Genomic DNA, 22,995 nt, shown 5'->3' on the forward strand with positions numbered 1-22,995 from the left:
GCTATTGTCCCATTTAACCAGGAGTAACTTCAGGGAAAGAGATATATGATAGGAGGTTGGAGGGGGAATCTTCTTCCTTGTCTACTAGTTTCATCTTGGGAATAGAGAACAGAATTCAATCTACCTTTTAAAATATGAATAGTTTTGCCTTGTTCTACTGCTTCTTGCCCATAATGGAGAATAAAATGAATTATGGAATAAGAACAAAATTTTAAATGGTGGTTTTCCCTTTTCTTGCAAGTTTACATACTTATTCCTCAATTTTCTCTTCAAGCTGTGCCACCTCAAGCTTACTTTCTTCTTCCTACAAGGCAGCATGTTATAGAAATACAGACTAAATTAACAAATAAGGGGAAAAAAAGGAAAGTAGTCTTTTAGCCCTGCTTATCTTCATCTTTATTCCCTGCAGTGCTCGGGATCAGGGGAAGCAAAGCTGTTGGAGATAAGCCAGGATCAGAGAGGCCAGCCGATGTCGGAAGAATTCCGTCTCATGTGGGAAGGTCAACACAGCAAAAAGCCCATTATGTTCGAATCCAAACAACAGAATATGTGTCAATAATAGAATTAAACAAATGTGGCCTTTATGGTACCATTACTCATTTGGGAGTAAAATTTCTTTGATTCATTTTTTTAATATTTAACCTTCTCATCTGAGTATTAACTAAATATTGACAATTGAACCAGTTAATTATCTCTTCACAATTAGCCAGGCATATATTACATTTCCATCTCCTATTGATTATTTTTTATCTCTCTGTTTTTCATTTTGTTGTCATAATGAACATTATGTCAGGCATGTAATTATATTAGACTGAGTTATTGAGGGAAATTGCCAGATCTCCTTCAGACAAGCAATTTCAGCATTGATAAGATGATCATACTTTCATTTAGAATGCAGGTGGTACACTGGATGATCATAATATTCCCATACAGTTTAATGGGGAAGTCAAGATTTTATTAATATGTTAGGAAAAATCCTGGGTTTGTGCAATTCCTTTTCTCTCAGGAAAGGTATATTTTCTACACTTTATGAATCTTTGCCATCTCTGTGAGGATCATGTAAGCAAAGGTTTCTGTGTTTGCAAATGGGGCAGTCGAAGCACTGAGCGATTAAGGGCGTGGTTTTACTGAAAACATAATATATTTCTCAATGCAACTTGGGATTTATATTGTCATCTTGCTCACTTTTATCAAGTCCCATTGCCTTAGAAACAGCAACAGGTGTGAAGGATGTTCACATTTAATCGGCTACATCATTTGCCAGAGGAAGTGAATTTTCAATTCCCAACAACGTGCAGCAGAGACTGGGAGGCTGGTACGCACTTGTATTTTGAACATCCGTCCCTTACTCCTCTCCCTCCACCTGGGATTCCTTTGTCCCCGTGGGACTTCTTTCAAAGCTGGAAGCTGGAGGGAAGGGTTTCTTGGCCTTCTCTCTCTCCTATCTCCTTTCCATCTGTAAACAGAAAAAAATAAGGCAAGCAGAGGAAATTTCATTTGTTAAATTTAACTACTCCTTTGCTGGAGGGTTACCTATGGAAGTTTGTTTTTTTATTCCTTCCTAATCGATGGTAAGTTGTTACTAAAATGAAAAAACCATTCAATTTTAACATAATAAGGTTGATGCCTTAGATTACTAGGTACTTTGAAAATGTAATTTATGCTTGGTTATTGCCTTGAAGTGGGCTCTGTTCTGTTTGTACATTCAGTGAGACTGAATTCATGTTGGTTCCTGGGGAACCTCATCAGGCACCCAGAATGTCACTTTTTTTTTTTTTTTTTTTTTGTGGTACGCAGGCTTCTCACTGTTGTGGCCTCTCCCGCTGTGGAGCACAGTCTCTGGACACACAGGCTTAGCGGCCATGGCTCATGGGCCTAGCCGCTCCGCGGCATGTGGGATCTTCCCGGACCGGGACACAAACCCGTGTCCCCTGCATCGGCAGGTGGACTCTCAACCACTGCGCCACCAGGGAAGCTCCAGAATGTCACTTTGTTGCCATTCATCTGATAGCCTGCCAGCCAGTTTTCAAGCCAATTTAGATAAACCGAATGAAATCTTAAAATGTTATTTTATGAGTCTGTCATCTGCTCACCAAACTAAGAATTCATCTTGTAGTTAAAAAAAACAATTTAGTGAGTTGATCACAAACCTTTTTTTATGAGTCCCTGAAAGTGTTTCTCAAACTCACACTATGGTAAAAGTGACGGTGTTTTATTTCTATGTTAAGTCTGTGTTTTATTCGAGATGGGAATTTATTTTGGTCAGTTACATTACTCAGAAAACATTATTTCTTACATTTAAAAAATAAATTATAATTCTTCTAATTTTATGACGTTTCCTCTCAAATTTTATAACATCTAATTTTCAGGTTCACTTTTTTTCTGTTCCTTTTATTATATAAAATCATAGAAATATAATTTTCAAATATCAAGTTTAGAAAGTGTTATCTGTCTCCCTCATTTTCAAATACCCCAACCAAGCTGTTATCGCTTCCATTCTTCCCTATTTGCTTTATATTTCCTTACTAGAGGTTTTAGTCACTCTTCATTTTTTCTTCACTTATAATTGCGATCCTCAACTCTCTCCCCTTGTGTTGTATGTTTAAAGTTTCCTTTCTCTTTATGCACCCCTTTCTCATTCAGTTCTTCACCTCCTCCCCCATATACTGCCCCTGACCACCAGTTTGCATATTTTACTTGTTCATTTCGTCACCACAGTCTTACCTCCCAACTGGAAAGCAGTTGTAGATCGGATGACACTCTGGAAAGCTTAATTTCTCTCTCTCGTTTTTTGTTCCTATGATAGGATTAGCGTTAAGTGATGGTTTTTAAATATTTACCTACTGCAAAAACACAATTCTCAAACTCGAGTGTTAAAACCCAGTGGTGTGATGTGACAAGTTGTGAGTTGTATAAGTGAATTATTGTTTGAGGTGATTAATTTGCTGTAAGTTGTGAATGATTGACTTCTTTTTTCTTAAAGCAAAATGGATCTAAGTGACTGTCTACAGTAATATCATTGCTATACAGTGCATTTTAATTTCACTTTGGAATTCTGGTTAGGACATGAAGAATTGCACAAAATCCTCGGTGCACTCGAGAAGCAGCCCCTTCTCTGTTCCTTTCTGCCTTTGTCCCTTGTAAAAACACATGTGGTGGTCATCTGTTCCATCATATACTGGGAAAGAAAAGAAACAGCCGTTTCCCTCCATTTTACTTTCATATATTACGTATCATCTTCACTTTATTGATGTCATTATCCTCCATTTGCTTAACGTCTCTACCAGTAAGGATGTAAGGATCAGTTTACACTGTGGACCTAGTTAGGATTTTTTAGTTTACTGTAACAAAACCAAACTCATTCAAGACTGTCTGCTCTCACAGGATTGAAGGGTGGAGACCCAATTTTAGAAATAGGAAGATCTCCAGCACCCCTGAAAGCTGGGTGCCAGGAGCCATAACTCTGTTATTTTGCAGGAGCAGCTAGTTCTTGAAAGATCTGGGTTGGTGCCAATGTTTCTTGGATTCAAAATCTTATTTTGGGGCTTCCCTGGTGGTGCAGTGGTTGAGAGTCCACCTGCCGATGCAGGGGACACGGGCTTGTGCCCCGGTCCGGGAAGATCCCACGTGCCGCGGAGCGGCTGGGCCCGTGAGCCATGGCCGCTGAGCCTGCGCGTCCGGAGCCTGTGCTCCGCAATGGAAGAGGCCACAACAGTGAGAGGCCTGTGTACTGCAAAAAAAAAAAAAAAAAAAAAAAAAATCTTATTTTGGTTCATTCCATTGTTTTTGTTCTAGCACATCCTCAAGTAACTTCTTAGGAAAGAGAGTATGTAAGGTGAAATATCTGAGTCCTTGTGTGTCTGAAAATGTCCTTATGCTTCCCTTCCACTGAGGAGAAATAAGTACTGTCAGCTGGTGGCAGGCCTGCTGCTAAGTGATACTATACCCCTTATTAAAATGGACAATTTTGCAGAACACCACCATCAGAGAAAGTGACTCTGTGACCATAATGGGGCAAATAAAAAACAGGATCACTCTGGAATTGTGTTTGCGCACAGACAATAGTAAGAACACAGAGCAAACCATAAAAACTTCCACCATCCTCTCTCCTAGCTAACATGAGTGATTGTTGTTTCCGTACCTCTTAAGCTTTAGACCTACCTGTTCCATTTCTCTTGATTCCTAGATAAAAGTTATTAAGGTACCCAATCATGAGATCATTCTCACCACCTGACAGCACCCAAATCAAGGCAAACCCTACTTCCTAGCACTCTTTGCAGAATCACTCAACACAGGCCTAAATCTTGTAATAAGAACTGTCCTAACACCTGCTTACAGAGATGCCCATACCTCTCCATGGGGTGAAGACTTCCTTCCTGAGCCACAATCAATAAACTCAATCTTGTTCAACACTATAGGTGTGTTCCTGGTGGGTTTTGGCTGTTGGATATTGACATACCTTATTTATAATTTGGCTGGATATAGAATTTTCCGTTAAAAATCTCATTCATTGTCACAGAACTTTGGAAGTACTGCTTACAGTCTGCTAGCCTCAGTCTTTCTGATGAGAATTCTGGTGCCAGTCTAGTTTTTGTTTCTTTGTAAATGATGTGTATTCAGGTTCTCTGAAAGCTTTAGGGGAAAGAATAACATTAGGTAATGTGTATTGAGTACTCATCATGTTTCAGGCATTAAACAATGCATTCTTCATGGCTTAGTTTATTTAATCTTCACAAAAGCCAAATGAGAGAGCTGCTACCCGAGTTTACTATAAATGAAGTAACTGGCTCAAGGTCACAAGGCTGGTTAGTGGCAGAGCTGGACTTCAGCCCAAATCTGTCCTACTCTTAATCCCTAAGGCTGCACAATTATGCTAATGATACTTGAGGATTGTCTCATGAGCATTCTGGCATAAAGGTTTACTTAGTGAAAGAGTTGAAACTACTGATTAAAATCAGGATTTGAGATTACATATGGCTTTCGTTGGCAAGCAATTCCCAATTTACAAATGGGCTTGGTTTTAAAATTTCCTCATCTTTAGCTGAATATAATTCAACCTTGGGGAAAAGAAAGCAGCAAAGAGAATAAAATATGATGAACTTCTCTCCATACACACACAAAACGTTGGAATCCTTTTGAAACATTGGCATCCCTGACTAGCATGCTGGACCACAAGAGAAATTTGCATTATTAAAACCTAGAAATTTCATGTAGAATGAGCTAAGAATGCTATTTATTTATTTATTTATTTAATGGCATTTGAAATGCAAATATTTGGTTATAACAAATGAGAATGCAAACTGATCCAAAAAAATCAAAATTGATAGTTTACAATGAAAATACAAGAGGTCCATGTAAGGGAGGGTTGGGTAGGAAAATGGCTACTAGACTGTATCTTTGATGATGAAATCTCTGCATCTGAAACTCTCATCAGGGTTTCCAAGCCAGCAGTCACACCATGCAAAGGCTGAAAGACGACTCAACAACTCTCATCAAAGTCATAGCAACCTTAGTGTATCTCTTTCCTCATTCCAAGTTTCCTGTGTGGCCTCTAGTTTTCTATGCATTCGTCAAAAGGAAGAGCAAGTGACCAGAGACAGTTTTGGTGACACCATGTTGCTGCAATTTTTAGCAAGAAGGCTCCCATTGCACCTAGCGTTAAAACATGTAATGACTTTCCTGCTGAGGTAAGCAGTGCTATACGTGGCTTTACCATGGCCAAGCAGAAAGGATGTAGAGTTTGAAATATGAGTCATGACACAAAGAACCTGGGCCTACTCGTTTGCTTAGAGCATAGCATCTCTTACAGAGTGATTCCTCTAGAAACTGTAGAGCAATTATAACCTCCCATTCCCTTCCATCTCTAAGGGGCTTTTAAAAAATGGAATGATAGCTCTTGTTGGTCTCCAGAATGGGATCACTGTTGTAGGAAATTGTGTGTGTGTGTCTAGAAAGAGAGGTTTCCAGACACCTGTTCCCATCTCATAGTAGGGTGGTAACTATAGAGGGTGTTGTGAGCCAGTGGAGGTAGAGGTGGAGGTGAGGATGGCGGTATGTTTGTGAACATCGGTTTGCTATGTTCCCTAGTGATGGTGGAAGTTCAGCTTCAATGCTAATAAAGGTAGCAGCTTCTGCCAAGCCTCAACTGAGTGCACACACTAATTAGTTAAACAAAGTTCCAAACTCCTGCAACCTTTACAGGCAGGTCAACTGACTCCTTCTTATGTAACACACACTTTAGTAGGAATACAAATTTCCCGAAGAAGTCAAGGAAAATGAGGAAGTGAACAGCCTGAATCCCACACTCTTCTGTTCTGTAGGTGGAAAACTCAAGGATTTTTCTTCCCCCAGGAATTAAAAAAGCATCATCATTATCATTTCTACTGAGTTCCTCAGGTCTCTGCTCTTGTAGGTTTTCTTTTGCTCTTCTGCAGGCATCTTGAGATTCAGAAGAGAGAAAACATGGTTTCCTTGAGAACCAAATCTCTGGATGTTTTTATTGTGTTAGGCTCAGTTTTACTAACATTTTCTGATTCAATGTGATTAGAGCTGAGCATACTTAGATCAAGTGGCCTAGTCACCTCCTCCAGCAATTTGGTGGCGCTGGGAAGAGAGAGAAGTTAAGGAAAGGAATTGGAGTGGCTTGTAGGAGGAGAAAAGTTCTGTTTAGTTTCTGCTGACAAAAATGCTGATATACCAAAAAGGAAAATCCACATCACACGCAGAGCTGCATGTCCTACTATTGATTAAACTTCAGACTTCTACTAAGTTTATCTGCTGTTATCAACATGACTTCTCTCGACCAAAATCAAAACAAAAAAGACCCCCCCCCAAAAAAAAATCCAGACAGAATGTCAAATGCTCCATTCTCTCAAAGAATACTTAAATCTTTTTGCAAAATTAAATAGTAATTTTTATTGCTCTGAATAGAGTTATACAGGCTAAACTATCCCTCCTGACATTCATTTCTCTTGTTGATGCCCAGTAGTCAGGGTGAAGAGACAGCTACTTCATCATGTTCTGTGTATCAAGATTACTGCCAGCGAAAGATGGTGCATTTTGGTTAATTTTTGTTTTTATTTACTTATTTTGGCTGTGTGGGGCCTTCATCGCGGTAGGCAGGCTCTCTAGTTGTGGCACATGGGCTTAGTTGCCCTGCGCATGTGGGATCTTAGTTCCCCGACCAGGGATCGAACCCACATCCCTTGCATTGGAAGCCAGATTCTTTACCAGTGGACCACCAGGGAAGTCCCATTTTGGTTAATTTTTGCTTGAACTATTGGTATGTAGTTAGTCACAAATTCCTGGAAAAGATTGTTGAGACTCATTTTGACTCAGTGGTCTTTGTTTTCCAGGATAAGATGCCACTGGTAATCTTACCTTCACTGTCTTTATATAATTTCCCTTTTTACTGTAGATGATATGTTCAACAAACTCTACCACTGGTAGAGTAGCAAGGTGTTCAATGTCAGGTACAGGAAAATCAGGAGTTAACAGATCATTGATAAGTCTAAATCCAAGCTTTACCATGAAATAGCTATCTGACCATGACCTTACTTTTCATATATTCAAGATAGCGATATTAATAATATGTACCTCACTGGGTAATTGTGAAAATTTACTGAGGTTATATAAAGTGATCAAACTCTGTCTTACATAGATTAAGTGGCAAATAAATGATGTGAAGTTTACACCTTAATCAGGGTAAGTGAGATTTAGATACAATACAGAGAATAGTTGAGACCCTACTTTGGGCTTAATTCAGATTTTATTAACTCTTAGCTATGTTAAAATCTGCAGTAGAACCTTAATGAATGTGGATAATTAACAGTAAAGTTTCTGGAAAGTGGATTGTTTGCTTCTAAGACCTGCTTTCACATCTTTCTTAAACTGGGGGTTGAAAACAGGGAGACCTAACCTCCATCCTAACAACCAAAGTTGTTCTTTCCAAACAGGATCTTGCTTTATTAAGGATATCCACCTTCTCCCAAGGTCTTCTCATATTGAAAATGTGTTTGACTCTCTGTCAATTACTAAAACAATAACAATAACAATGCTCACATCTGACAAAAGAATTGAAGAAGCCTTTGTGAGCTGTCTCTGGGTTTGAAAACCCCTGACAATGGTTCTAGCTGATGGTAGCAGTTTTCAGAAGGGACCCCTGAGATACCTCAATGACTATAAACGACCTTCTTCATGTTTGATTTTCTTCCCAGTACCTAAAAGATTGAACAGAAAGGTTAAATCTTTTAGAGGTTTTCCAGCTCCCATTCTTGCAGATAGCCTGGGGTGACTTCATGATAAGAAAGGAGCTCTTTGAAGGCCTGACAACATGGATTGTTGAATCCATGAATCTTCTTGAATCTTTTAATGTCTCCCTATCAGAAAGGGTCCATATTTCCAACCTTACATACCATATCACCCCCATTGAAATTCCCCTTCTCTACCATCTAATCATTTGCTATAGAATATTATTCCAGTCTGCCCACACAAAACCCTGGCTGGCAGTGTGCTTCCACAAAACCCAGAGGGTTCAGACATGAGGAATATGTAAAACTACTGGTAACATAATTCCCTACAAATCATTAGAAGTCTGAGGTCTTGCCTCAGTGGTGAGAATTCACTGGACCTGGACAAGATGGAAGTACATTTGCAAATAATGAAAAACTGCTAAACATCACTGCAGAATGTCTTTTCTCTTTCATAGCTGCTGTTGGAATTTAAAGCATTTCAATAAGAGTGCCTTCTTGCTACTGAGTGAAGCCTGTAAGAGAAAACTCGATTTCCCTGAAGTATGAGGTGTTCCAAACACTCATTGCTTCGATCTACTTGAAAAACAGCTCCCTTACCACTTAGAGATATATTAATATCCCTCCCGTGTCAGTCCTTTGGGTTGCAGCTAAGCCAAAAATGAAATTCACTGGAAGTTGTAAGTAACAGAGGATCTTTGTCATAAGTGCCAGAAAATTATTGTGGGGAAAAGTTATATTTCATCAGCATTTTTCAAAGGTTGTTTCTTTTCATATTTTTCCCCTAAAGAGAAAAGGGTTTCATTTCTAGACTGTGGTAAGTTCTCTACTGGCCTGGCCTAGGTTGAAACCTGGAGTTGAGCCAAAAAATTTGCAAAGAGCTTGGAACTTTGTACCTGGGGAAATAATATCCTAATGATCTGAGCTTTAGGACTGTCATATAATAACAAATTATGATTTTATGGCTTTCGGTGTCTCCATTGCTTTGTCATACTTCAAGTAGTGACACCTTTCAAAATATGTCCAGAATCTTGATGTTTACATTTCCTTGAGTAAATGTTTTCCAACTATAACTCTCTTCTTTTTTTTCCATTTCCACAATTGCCCCAACATTTGTGTAGCATTTTCTTGCTTTCTTTAGTTGTCATCTTCTGTGTTTTATTTGCACTTCATGAGTCCAAAGGTAGAGAGTGATAGAGAGAAAAGGAATAACGACTTACAGAGTCCTAATGATATTAAGGTTATTGATTTAAATATATGAGGGTCAGTAAAAGCTGTTTTCTTGAAAAACTGACCCTGTTGCTCATGTGATTCTATATTAAGGCAGTCTAGCTAATACACTAAACTTGGTTGTTTAGAAATAATGGAGGTGAATGGATTCATGGCTATGATTTAGGTTATGAATGAACATATACTAAGCCTCCTGAAGCATACTGAAGAAGGGAGTCATTTGTAGTGCAGTTCTAGGGAACTGTATATCTGGATGTGAGTGTGACTGTGTTCATACAGGGATGCACACTCACATGGCAGAACTGTCTAGAAGAGTGCTTGTTCACTCAACACCAAGTAAACATAATCAAGTTCTTCTCTTGATACAAAGAAAAATGGCATTCTCCTTCACTTTCTTTTAAAAACATTTTTAATGTTTATTTATTTATTATTAGTCACCCATTTTATACACATCAGTGTATACATGTCAATCCCAATCGCCCAATTCATCCCACCACCACCCCACCCCCTGCCGCTTTCCCCCCTTGGTGTCCATACATTTGTCCTCTACATCTGTGTCTCAATTTCTGCCCTGCAAACCGGTTCATCTGTACCACTTTCTAGGTTCCACATGTATGCGTTAATATACGATATTTGTTTCTCTCTTTCTGACTTACTTCACTCTGTATGACAGTCTGTAGATGCATCCACGTCTCAACAAATGACCCAATTTCGTTCCTTTTTATGGCTGAGTAATATTCCACTGTATATATGTACCACATCTTCTTTATCCATTCGTCTGTTGAGGGGCATTTAGGTTGCTTCCATGACCTGGCTATTGTAAATAGTGCTGCAATGAACATTGGGGTGCATGTGTCTTTTTGAATTATGGTTTCTCTGGGTATATGCCCAGTAGTGGGATTGCTGTGTCATATGATAGTTCTATTTTTAGTTTTTTAAGGAACCTCCATACTGTTCTCCATAGTGGCTGTATCAATTTACATTCCCACCAACAGTGCGAGAGCGTTCCCTTTTCTCCACACCCTCTCCAACATTTGTTGTTTGTAGATTTTCTGATGATGCTCTCCTTCATTTTCTTTCTTTCTTTTTTTTCTCCTTCACTTTCTGAAGGAAACAGTGAACATCTCTCCAACCTCCCCAAAAAGAGAGGTTAAATTCTTTGCATAGGATTTTAACAAACCAACGACAACAACCCAACATTTAAACATTCCAAATTCTATTGGACTCATTAAATGTTGTATTGGAGAAAAGGTTTTTAAAATATACCTAGAAAACAAAAATGTGTTATTAGTAACTATTAATATTTTGTTAGTCACTATTAAGATCTGCTGAAATAGCATATTTTATGCAGATTAAGCTACTTACTATCTTTTGGTTTTTCTTAGCCTTGTCAGTTTTGCTTTTCCCAGCTGGAGATCTCAAGGTCGTCTTACATTCTACTAAGACCTGTTGATTCTTCATAAGATTTTTCACATGTATTCTTCCCAGTTCTACTGTATTACTATTATCTAGGTTTTTGATACTTCCACCCATGAACTTTTAATAACCTCCCATCTGATCTCCATGACTCTGATACTTTTCCTAATCTATCTTTTGAAATTGTGGCCAAATGCATCTTCCTGAAAGACTTATAACACTCGTGGCAAACAAAAGAAAACAGCCACTAAATCTTTTAATAACTTTTCATGCCTGGAGGATAAAGTTCAGACTTTTCTTTGGGGCATGAACTCTCTAATCAATCCAGACAGGTTTGCTCACTGATTCCCCAATTTGTCTAGCACATCAAGATTTTTACATCTTTACCTGTTGCTCTTCCTCTAGTTTCATCAAATGGTTATCAGGATGTTCTCAGGGTTTGTTCATTAAAAATATTTTTTAATTGAAATATAGTTGATTTACAATGTTATGTTAGTTTCTGGTGTACAACAAAGTGATTCAGTTATGCACATATATATATATATTTTTTTCATATTCTTTTCCACTATGGTTTATTACAAGATATTGAGTATAGTTCCCTGTGCTATACAGTAGGTCCTTGTTGGTTAACTATTTTATATATAGTAGTGTGTATCTGTTAATCCCAAACTCCTCATTTATTCCCCACCCCCTGCCACTTTCCCCTATGGTAACCATTAAGCTTGTTTTCTATGAATGTGAATCTATTTCTGTTTTGTAAATAAGTTCATTTGTATCAATTTTTTAGATTCTACATATAAGTGATATCAAATGATATTTGTCTTTCTCTGCTGGCTTACTTCACTTAGTATGATAATCTCTAGGTCCACTCATGTTGTTGCAAATGGCATTATTTCATTCTTTTCTATGCCTGAGTAATATTCCATTGTATATATGTAACACATCTTTATCCATTCATCTGTTGATGGATACTTAGGTTGCTTCCATGTCTCGGCTATTGTAAATAGTGCTGCTATGAACATAGGGGTGCATGTATCTTTTAGAGTTATAGTTTTGTCCAGATATATGCCCAGGAGTGGGATTGCTGGATCATATGGCAATTCTATTTTTAGTTTTTTGAGGAAGCTCCATATTGTTTTCCATAGTGGCTGCACCAATTTACATTCCCACCAACAGTGTAGGAGGGTTTCAGAGCTTGTTTCTAGAGCAGGTCCAGTGATAGGGCCATAGAACCATTACTGATAGCATAGATAGTAAATGAACTTTAAAAAAGCATAAAGGGAGAAGAAATAAAATGTACTGAGAAGGCTAAAGTTGTGATCTACTTGGGGAAGAAATGGAGATGGAGACTGTGTTAATCTGCAGAATGAATACAATGACTTATCGGACAAAAAAAATGCAGAGCAAAGCTTGGGGGCTGAATGAGTTCACCAGGGCTGCCTTAACAAAGTGTCACAAACTGAGTTGCTTAAACCACAGAAATTTATTGTCTCATAGTTCTGTAAGCTAGAAGTCCAATATCAAGGTGTCGGCAGGGTTGATTCCTCCTGAAAGCTATGAGGGAAGGATCTGTTCCAGGCCTCTAATTGGCTTGTAAATGGCTGTCTTCTCTCTACGTCTCTTCACATTGTCTTTTCTCTACGCATGTCTGTCTCTCTGACTAAATTTTTATTTTTTAAGGTTACCAGTCATTTTGGACTGGAGTCCACCCTAATGATCTCATTTTAACTTGATCGCCTCTGTGATCCAATCTCCAAGTTAGGTCACATTCTGTGGTATTCTGGGGAAATGTGTCATACATTAAAATAGATAGACAGATGGATAGATAAAGGGTTGCATTGCTTACCCTAAATACTTTTTTTGTGTGGTCATTTTAACTTCTTGTCCTCTGTGTTAATTTATTACATCAACCGTTGTTGCAAGTGGCAGTAATCTTAGATTTTCCTGCTCCTGGAAATTTAACCCAGAGCTGACTTTATCATCACTTTGTTTTTTTTGCTAGTAGTTGAAGTAGCACAATCCCTGAAGAGAAGACATGAAGGTGGAGATGGAGGGGCTCCTCCTAGCAATACTTCCAGGGCCAGGATGAGTAGAATTTGGGGCCATTCTTGTAGCCACAAACAGCTATGAAGTAAGAAAGGGCTGTGAGTTTGTGTAATGGAGGATCACAGCACACAGGAAATGGGGTCAGGAAGCGTGTCCACCCTTTGTCAGCATGAACAACACTTTTCACTGCTCTGAGGAACATAAATATCATCCTTGTTCTTGATTTTCTTTCCATGGGCACACAAAGTAGAAACAGGGAGAAGCTGAAAACATACTGAATCAGGTTATAGGCATCTAGTGCAGAGTGGTTAAAAAACAGCACAGGATGAAATATTCAGAGGCTGTGCCAAACCTCTAGAAATTCTGTAGTTTTAAAAATAGTAATAATAAAGTATATGCACACTATGGTAAGTGTTATGTGATACTACTTTGAAAACAAGGCTTGGTGTAGCCAGCAGAGGGAGAGGTGTATGAGTTTTTTTGTTTGTTTTGTTTTTTTAATTGCTGTATAACATATAACCGCAAATTTAGTGGCTCAAAATCATACCCATTTGTTATCTCACATTTTTGGTAGGTCAGAAATTTTGTCACTTTATAGATGGGGGTCCTCTGGCCAGGATCTCACCGCAATGAAATCAAAATGTCTGCAGGGCTGTGTTCTCATCTGGAGCTCAGGGTCCATTCCAAGGTCATTCAGGTTGTTGGCTGAATTCAGTTCCTTGTGGATGTAGGACTGAGGTTCCTGTTTTCTTGCTGGTTTTTGGCCAGAGGTTGCTCCGTTTCTAAGAGTCGCCCTTAGGTCCTAGTCATGTGACTTTCTCAAAGCATGGCAGCTTACATCTTCAGAGTCAGTAGAAGAATCTCTCTAGCCTTCTATCACTGAGTCTTGGTATAATGTAACATAATCATGGGAGTGACTAGCCATCATGTTCATAGGTTCTGCTCAGACTCCAGGGGAGGGGATTATTATACAGGGCACATATACTAGGTAGTGGGAATATTGGAGGCCATCATAAAATTCTGTATATCAAAAGAGCCTATGAAAAGTATTAAAATGTCATTAAAAGGTCAGATTAATAAAACAGCATGAAATATTTTTTCAAAACTCCCTAAAAACCAAAAATATTTCTTTGTGTATAAACACTACAAATTCTGAGGATATAAGTTATTGTGAGAAGTGAGGGTTGAGACTTGCTGCTGGCAGAGGGAAAATGAAGAGCAGTTGTAATTGTCATAATTAAAATTCCCTTTTCTGTTCTAACCTACATCCTCCTCTGCATCCCCCATTCAAGGTCTGACCCTGAATTTTGCTGGTAATGAAATTTCTCTAAAAGTTTACTTTTGATTAAAAGAACTTGGCTGAAATGTGGAGCAAGGCATGATGTAAGGTACCTCCTGAAGACTCCTCCTCTACAGATGTGGCCACAGAGCCATGTCTTCAGGGCACCCTTTGCCCCATCTCTGCCGGTACATGTTTTTGGGCTGTCTCTAGATTGTATTATTTCTGTCCAAGTAAACAGCAAGGTCAGTCTCATATGAATATGAAAGAAGATAAATTCTCCCCCTGTTTCCCAGGAGTAGGTATAGTTGTATGTGTCCAGTTGTCAAGGTACGTGGCTGTTTTCTGGAGATTTATCCCCTAGTGTAACTACCCTCAGTACCACCCTGTTGAGTAGTGGGAAAACGCATCTAAGTCTGTCAGTGTGGTATCTCTGCAATCTACCTTGGGAGGTATAGCTGAAGCAGCTATGCTCATCTTGAGCTGTGTGGGATGCTCCTGTTTTATTTTCTCTCCCCTCTAATGACAAGTGCATAACCTCTGTAGTCTCTCACCTCATTAGCATCCTCTGTTCCATTTTCCCTCAAGTTAGCGAACCTGGCAGATACTGTCAGCTTAGGTGTCGGGGGTGGTTTACTTTCCTCACGTGCTGGCTCCAACCCTGTATTCATGGCCTGTCAGTTTCATGTTTCCAGCCTAATGAAAGGTGTGTTCCTAACACTTCTCAGCCTCCAGGGGTCAGACTCCACTTTCCAAAACGTGTAAATGTTTCACCTCCCAAGAAGCCCACCTCTTTATTTATTTATTTTTTATTTATTTATTTTTAACATCTTTATTGGAATATAATTGCTTTACATTGTTGTGTTAGTTGCTGCTCTATAACAAAGTGATCAGCTATACGTATACATATAATTCCGATATCCCCTCTCTCTTGTGTCTCCCTTCCACCCTCCCTCTCCCACCCCTCTAGGTGGTCACAAAGCACCGAGCTGATCTCCCTGTGCTACGCGGCTGATTCCCACTAGCTATCTATTTTACATTTGGTAGTGTATATATGTCAATGACACTCTCTCACTTCGTCCCAGCTTACCTTTCCCCCTCCTCGTGTCCTCAAGTCCATTCTTTACGTCTGTGTCTTTATCCCTGTCCTGCCCCTAGGTTCATCAGAACCTTTTTTTTTTTTTTTTAGATTCCATATATATGTGTTAGCACACGGTATTTGTTTTTCTCTTTCTGACTTACTTCCCTCTGTATGACACACTCTAAGTCCATCCACCTCACTACAAATAACTCAGTTTCATTTCCTTTTATGGCTGAGTAATATTCCATTTTATATATGTGCCACATCTTCTTTATCCATTCATCTGTCATTGGACACTTAGGTTGCTTCCACGTCCTGGCTATTGTAAATAGAGCTGCAATGAACATTGTGGTACATGACTCTTTTTGAAATATGGTTTTCTCAGGGTATATGCCCAGTAGTGGGATTGCTGGGTTGTATGATAGTTCTATTTTTAGTTTTTTAAGGAACCTCCGTACTGTTCTCCATAGTGGCTGTATCAATTTACATTCCCATCAACAGTGCAAGAGGGTTCCCTTTTCTCCACACCCTCTCCAGCATTTATTGTTTGTAGACCTTTTGATGACGGCCATTCTGACCGCTGTGAGGTGATACTTCATTGTAGTTTTGATTTGCATTTCTCTAATGATTAGTGATGTTGAGCATCCTTTCATGTGTTTGTTGGCAATCTGTATATCTTCTTTGGAGAAATGTCTATTTAGGTCTTCTGCCCGTTTTTGCATTGGTTTTTTTTTTTTTTGATATTGAGCTGCATGAGCTACTTGTATATTTTGGAGATTAATCCTTTGTCAGTTGTTTCATTTGCAAATATTTTTTCCCATTCTGAGGGTTGTCTTTCTGTCTTGTTTATGGTTTCCTTTGCTGTGCAAAAGCTTTTAAGTTTCATTAGGTCCCATTTGTTATTTTTGTTTTTATTTCCATTTTTCTAGGAGGTGGGTCAAAAAGGACCTTGCTGTGATTTATGTCATAGAGTGTTCTGCCTATGTTTTCCTCTAAGAGTTTGATAGTGTCTGGCCTTACATTTAGGTCTTTAATCCATTTTGAGTTTATTTTTGTGTATGGTGTTAGAGAGTGTTCTAATTTCATTCTTTTACGTGTAGCTGTCCAGTTTTCTCAGCACCACTTATTGAAGAGGCTGTCTTTTCTCCATTGTATATTCTTGCTTCCTTTATCAAAGATAAGGTGACATATGTTTGTGGGTTTATCTCTGGGTTTTCTATCCTGTTCCACTGATCTATATTTCTGTTTTTGTGCCAGTACCGTACTTTCTTGATTACTTGGTAGCTTGATAGCTTGGTAGTATAATCTGAAGTCAGGGAGCCTGATTCCTCCAGCTCCATTTTTCTTTCTCAAGATTGCTTTGGCTATTCATAGTCTTTTGTGTTTCCATACAAATTGTGCAACTTTTTGTTCTAGTTCTGTGAAAAATGCCATTGGTAGTTTGATAGGGATGATAACAGATGAAGACATAGTGGCTAATTCTGCCAAGAATATTGTAAGCTCCTTAATTAAATGAGGTCATATGCCCAAATCTGTGGTGAAAGGTCATCATTATTGGGCTAATAAGACTCTATTTAAGTATAATTTCATTGTCTGAAAATAGTCAATGATTTCTTCTTAAGAAATGTAAGAAAGTTCAAGACTTACACATATTTTCAAAAATTCAGGTTTAATATTGTGTTGCCAATTGGCATTAATATTTATTATGATAGGAATAGTTTAGGTTGAAAAGATTAGTGACAATGTAAATATAAAATATCTCAACAGCTGTGTGTGCTTATGTAGATTGGCTTGAATTTATTCTTTTAAAAATATCTAATTTCCTAATTTCTCTTACATGTATGTGTCTGTTGCCCTATCAGTGTCAGTGTTTCAGTTATTTGTTGATGCAAAGCAAACCTTACTAAATCTGAAACAACTTAAGTGACTTAATAACAACATTTACTTTGCTCAAGAATCTGCAATTTGGACAGGGCTTGGTGGGGACTATTAGTTTCCATCCCACTGGGCATTAGTTGGGTGTCTCGGAGGCTGGGGGTTTGAATCATCTGAAGTTTCATTTACCTGCATTTCAGGTGCCTGGGTTGGGAAGCCTCAAACAGCTGGAGGCTGGAACAGGTGGGGCTCCTGGGGTATCTGTCTACCTATGTCTGGTCTTTTCATGCACTTTTCCCAGCATGGTTACTTCAGAGTAGCTGCATATCTTACCAGGTGCATGTTTGCAGAAAGAGGGAGAAGGAGAGAGAAATAAAAAGAGAGAGAGCATATTTCAGGGGGAAACTGCATAGCCCTTCATTACCTAGTCTCACCAGCAGACAGCATTACTTCTGCCACATGCTGCTTGTTGGGTACGTTATAAAAGCTGATCCAGGTTCAGAATTGGGAGGAAATAGGCTTCACATCTCAATGGGAGAGTGGCAAGCGTCTGAAAGGGCAAGTGGGGATGGAAATATTGTTGTGACCATTTTTGAGAAATACAGTCTGCCACAGTCTTGTTACTGGATTTAAGCAGGTGTGGAAATAGAAAGCTCCTGAAGGAGCGGATTAGAGGTGAAGACTGGAATTTTAGTCACAAGCTGAGAAACGGTGTCAGTGTTGTGAATTAGTGAAAGTGTGCCGACTTTAGAGTCCAAAGAGCTGAGTTTGAAGCACAGTTCCCTGACATACTACATGTGAGGCTGTAAGCAAGTTACCAGACCTCTGAGAGCCTGGGGTTCCACATCTACGAGCCCATAATGCTTCCTCCTCATCATTGTTGCAAAAATGAAGTTAACATAAGCTCCTAGCCCATAGTTAGAAAGAATTCAATTCTCAGTGGACTCCTTTTGCTCCTAGTCACTGCTTGCTCCAGTTTCCAGTTTCCTCTAGAGAGGTTGCTGTTCCTTCCTGCATTTCTGCATCTTTCTGCTTGGACTGCCTTTACCACCTCCCCCACTAAAGGAAACCTAGTTGTAAAATGGAGCTCTGTGCTCCTCTAATTACTTCTGTATAGCACCCACTATCAGAAGACAGTGGTGGAACAGACTTTCTCTAAAGGCTGGAGACAGTGAAGGAGGATTACTACACACCCCAGCGTGTAACTTCACAAGTGCTATTAGACATCGTACATCTTAAGAATCCCTCAGCCAACATCACCTCTAGAAAATTTTCCCTGACAGTTGTGTTCCTCACAGACATTACTTTGTATCTTCCCCCTTTCTCCTGTTTGTGGTCTCTCCATCCATTCCTCCTTATCCTTCAGCAATGCTCCAAATACCTCCAGTCTCTTCATTAAGTATGCCCAGCACTTGAGTTTCCTCTGTGTGTTAGCCCCTGCAGACTCCGCTGGGACACACACTGGTGCACAACCAAAAAGCCAACCGAGGTGGGTTTTCCCAAGCAACGACAGTTGAAGTAAGGGTTTTGTTTCTCCCACTACACTGATTTTCAATCTTTCTATTATCAGTTTTTTTATGATTTAAATATTAGTATTATATATCTACTAATTTTTCAGTGACACAAACACCCATTTGGTCAAGGTAATTAATATCTGACTGTTTAATAGTCACCTAATTTTTTTTTTATAAACTTGTTTATTTATTTAGTTTTGGCTGCGTTGGGTCTTCATTGCTGTGCGCGGGCTTTCTCTAGTTGCGGTGAACAGGGGCTACTCTTCGTTGTGGTTCACGGGCTTCTCAGTGCAGTGGCTTCTCTTGTTGCAGAGCACAGGCTTCAGTAGTTGTGGCACATGGGCTTCAGTAGTTGTGGCTCACGGGTTCTAGAGCGCAGGCTTAGTAGTTGTGGCACACGGGCTTAGTTGCGTGGCGGCATGTGGGATATTCCCGGACCAGGGCTCGAACCCGTGTCCCCTGCATTGGCAGGTGGATTCTTAACCACTGAGCTATCAGGGAACTCCCAGTCATCTAGTTTTTCCTGCCTTTAGTCGTAACTTGAGGTCACTTAAAGGGGGACTACAGAATCCAACCAATGAAAAAATTAAATGAATTCTACAGTGTTTTCATTTTTTTTTTTTTTTTTTTTTTTGCGCTACACGGGCCTCTCACTGTTGTGGCCTCTCCCGTCGCGGAGCACAGGCTCTGGACGCGCAGGCTCAGCATCCATGGCTCACGGGCCCAGCCGCTCCACGGCATGTGGGATCTTCCCGGACTGGGGCACGAACCCGTGTGCCCTGCATTGGCAGGCGGACTCTCAACCACTGCGCCACCAGGGAAGCCCCAGTGTTTTCATTTTTTACAAGAAATTTGATAAGCAGAAACTTTTTTCTGGTTTGCTCTTGTTTTCCATATCAGTATTTTGGATTCCATTATGAATAATTTTGACCCACCTTTGGTCAGATTTCACAATACCCTCCTGTCCTGCATTCTGGTGTCTCCATTTGCTGTTTCTTTTTTCTACCCGTTTCTTCATTCTACCCCTTGCAGTGCAGAGTGAAGGGGGAGTTGATACTTACTGAACATCAATGGTGTATCGATACTAGGTGCTACTCCAAGCACTGTGCCTTGGTGTCTGTGCCACTTTGTTTAATTTTCAAAACAGCCTGCGATAAATAGGCATCATCCCCAATGTTGTATATGTACGCGGAAACCAAGACCGAGAAGTTAATAAGCTCGGTCATCACCGCATAACCACCAGTTAGAGGGGGATAGAGGGACTTAAAATTCAGGCCTTCGGTTTTAGGGCACCTACTCTTTCCACTGCTCCAGGCTGAGTGACAAGGACACAGAACTGTGCTAAATAGTTTTATTTTTTTCTTTGGAAACTGATGAAGTATGATGATATTTTATTCATGAGATCGCCTCATCTACAAATCTGAGCAGCTCTTTTTCTCCTTAAAAGTTATCTTTGCACAAGTTTTCATAAGATGTTAAATCTCCACTTGGGGTTTTATTTCCTGTGTGAAAAAGTAAAATCTCATGCATTAACATACCCTTTTCCTCCACTGCACTTATGTTCAATGGGGGCAATTAACTCATCAGGATGTGACTTGTTGTGTATAATGTTGGCGCTGTCTTTACCATGGATGTCACCGGTGTGCTCAGCCTTCTCACAGAAGCACTGAATTTGGCTCAGGTATTTTTAGCCCATGTTCAGGTTTTCTTTTTCTTAATTTCTTTTTTTTTTTTTTTAACCATGTACTGTGGTAAGGTGGGAACACAACACGGAGGAGATGGAACTGGTGGCAACGAGCCTTTTGAACACAACAAACCTGATGCTCCTCTTTGCACATGTAAATATTCTTGGGCTCTGCCTTGGGAGAGGGTTGCTAAGCAGAGAAAACCATTTTGCCTTCTGCTAGGGTTCTTTCACTTGGCTTTAGCCAGGCCGAGGCCTGAGTAGAAGGGAGAAGCTCAGATTCCGCCTGCCTAGGAGAGTTCTGGTTCCTGACTTCGGAGCTAGAAAAATTAATTACACAAGCCATATTGTCTGCTTCATAAGCCACAGAATTGTTAAGACAAAGCAGCAGCTCCTGGAAGATCTGAAGGGCCCTGAGTCATGCAGAGGCAGGGGACTGTGTGGACAGGGAGGAGGGCAGGGATGATGCCTGAACAGACCCCTGTCATAGGCCCTCTTGTTTTTTTTTTTTTTGCAGTACACGGGCCTCTCACTGTCGTGGCCTCTCGCGTTGCGGAGCACAGGCTCCGGACGCGCAGGCTCAGCGGCCATGGCTCACGGGCCCAGCTGCTCTGTGGCACGTGGGATCCTCCCGGACTGGGGCACGAACCCGTGTCCCCTGAATCGGCAGGAGGACTCTCAATCACTGCGCCATCAGGGAAGCCCCAACCACGCTTATTTTTATTGCAGTGAGCTTACTAGGATCTTTGAGAATTTAGATACAGAGAGCCAGAAGAGTTTTTTGATGGATTTGGAATTAGAAGGTCAACGTTTATACCTTATTTTATTATGCTCTTGGCAAGTCACTTAGTTTCATTGATTGTCAGGAATCTCATCAATAAAATGGAAAATGTCTCAATGCCTATTGATACCGACACTCCACACTTGAAAGCACCTTGTTATCTGCATGTGCCCTGCAAGTGTTTATTGTTATTATAGGTGTTGTTTTTCTGCTTCACTATAGAGCTTCTGTCCCACCAAGTGGAGCCATGCCTGCCCTCATTTTTTAGGGCTCTGGTAGGGAGAAGTTCCCTTGAGCCTTCTGAGCAAACGCCACTGAGCACACACTTGGAGAATATTCCCTGGGCTCTGGCCAATCTCATGTCTGATTCTCAATTAGAGGTGTGAGAGCTCCACAGAGAGCTTATGAGACCATTACCAACCTCATTAGAGGCTCCAAACATACAAGTCACTGGTTCAGTACCCCATAGAGAGAGAAGTAAAACTGACAACAGATTTCAAAAAGTCAGTGATGGGTTCTTGAGGCAAAATTGTTTTCCTAATAAATTGGCATGGTCTGAGCCCATCTGATGACAGCTGTAGGAAATTCCCAGGGCTCGTGAATCAGCTGATTCATGCACTGGCTTCTGAAAACAACTCAGTTGAGGGGTTTCTGGGTTTCAGATTCATCTCTTTCAAGTGTTTACTATTTGACATAATTTGGTAGGTGGCTAAAACGGAACCACTCTTTGGCTGTCAAGTGAAGCTTGATGCCAGTATAGAGTAATGAATGAGAGTGCAGGCTTTGGGGTTCACCTGACCTAGAATTCCAGTCCCTAATTATAAGCTGTGTGACCTTGGATAGACTAAGTGAATTAGTTAAGGTGAGATTAGCTGCTGTAACGAATACATCCCAGAAATGAAACATAAAGGAAATGTATTTCTCACATAAAATCCAAAATGATTCTTCTTGATCTGCTGGTGGCTTTTCTCTAAGAGGTAGTGAGGAAGCCAGGATCCTTCCCTCTTATAGATCCTCCATCTTTAATGTGCAGTTTTCAAGGCTGCCATGAAGGAGGCAAGAGCACAAGGGATGGCACATGGTGGGTTCTAATGGACCAAGTTTGGATGTAGCATAGTCTTTGCCTCACATACTGCATTCCACTCAGTTACATGGCCACACCTAGGCTGTGCACCCAGTCTCCAGCTGTGTACCAGGGAAAGAGGAAATAAGTTTGGTGGTCAGATGAAAGAGAAAGATGAAAATAGGAACTGTCTCAAAAGAGTTGTGAGGATTCTATGTGATCCTATATGAGAAGGTGTCACATAGCTAATGCTCAATAAATATATTATTAGTATTATGACGCCTTTGATTCCAACTAAAATTTTTATATAACAATTTTCAACACTAGGAGTCTAGATTCAAACCTTCATAATTTTCCAGTTGCCATGAGTGAATATTAACATTTCATGGATAGTAATTCTGAAGTAATAAGAGAAGCTCAATTTTATTAGGCATGCCATATGCCAGATAATGTATTAACATTTACATGCAATTTGTCATTTAATCTTATAAAAACTCTCTGAAGTCAGTATAATGCTATTATGCTCATCCACAAGAAGAAAACGGTCAGAGATTTTAAGAGACTTATCCAGAACCACTCAGCTAGTGTGTGGTAGAGTCGGCTGTCAGTACCCACATTGCTAACTGCTAGGCTGGACAACCTCCTCAATGCTCAGAGTGTAAGGACATGGGCTCATTTTCTAGCTGTATAATCTCAAACCAGAGATGCTTTAAATCAATCATAATTATCTGGAAGTATTTCTAACATCTATGCGAATTCAAGGTAGTAAAGCAGAAA

The sequence above is a fragment of the Hyperoodon ampullatus genome (assembly GCF_949752795.1).
Source record: "Hyperoodon ampullatus genome assembly, chromosome: 1".
NCBI classification, from domain to species: Eukaryota; Metazoa; Chordata; class Mammalia; order Artiodactyla; family Ziphiidae; genus Hyperoodon; species Hyperoodon ampullatus.